Genomic DNA, 1,115 nt, shown 5'->3' with positions numbered 1-1,115 from the left:
AACTTTGAGCATCCCCTGGGGCTCCAGGCAGGAGGGCACCTGTCCAGGCTGGTTTGGGGGGCTTCAGGGGGTCTTTTCCTTCAGGACACAAGGACAGGGCTGTCCCTGTGATAACAATGTCCCTAAGTCACTGTGTCCCCTCAGCTGGGCTGCCCCTGCCTGTGGGTGTGGAGTGAGAGGGTTGCAGGGAATCCTTTTGGTCTGGGATGTGCTTGAGAGTGAACAGTCCCAGGGCTCTGCCTGTGCTGATCATGAGCAGGCTCCACGTGCTGCAAACCCCCAAGCCCTGGCTTTATCTGGGCAAGGAGTGATGGGGATTTGGTTCTGCTTTGCCTTCCCTCCTGCCATCAGTTGGCCTCAGTGTGAAGGAGGAGGCACAAGCTGTGCAAAGCTGTTCATGGGACTGCACCACTCTCCCTTTTGGGGGTTTGGGGTGTCTAATAAAGCACACCAGTTACTTTGAAGCCATCAGAAGACAGTCAAATGTTCCCTTTCTGTCTCCAACTGCCTGTTCCACAAAAATCTTGTGGGAACTGAGTAAATCTGATTCCTTCATTCCTCTGCCAAGTTCTAGGAATATTGGCTGCTGGGAGCTGGACAGACACACAGTGTGCTCCTACAAACCTCCTGGTGTAAGGATGCCAAGCTCAAATGTGGTGTTTTCAGTTCTTAAACTTTCCTTTTCCACTCCTCTTGCCTTCCTAACCAGCTGAGCTGTGTCATTTCAGTCCTCAGTATCTTGCTGCTGTTCCTCTTCACTTCCAAGCCCTGCTTTGGATTAAATTGTCTTTAATTAGTAAAGGGAAGTGTGAAGCTCTGCAGGACATGCATCTTCATGAATCTTTCCATTTGGGATCACCAGGCTGGGAACTGTCCTCCTCTTCCTGCCTTGCAATATTTTCGTGGCTTTGAGAATGTTTCTCCTCTTTCCTTACTCCTTGTGTCTGTCTGTGATTGTCTGTTTTCTGATCAGCATTCATCACTTTCCCAAAGAATCAGAGTTGGTGCTCTTCAGATCACCCTGAAAAACGAAACCAGATGTGAACAAAGCTAACAGASCTAGCAAAGCACCTCACCAAGCTGTAAGTGCAGTTTTCTGTCGTGATCTTGCACCA

This window comes from Malurus melanocephalus, unplaced genomic scaffold, assembly GCF_030028575.1.
Source record: "Malurus melanocephalus ecotype Western Australia unplaced genomic scaffold, MMel_1.1 scaffold_353, whole genome shotgun sequence".
Classification (NCBI taxonomy): domain Eukaryota; kingdom Metazoa; phylum Chordata; class Aves; order Passeriformes; family Maluridae; genus Malurus; species Malurus melanocephalus.
The sequence above is the reverse complement of the archived record's forward strand: the minus strand, read 5'-3'. Positions refer to the sequence as shown.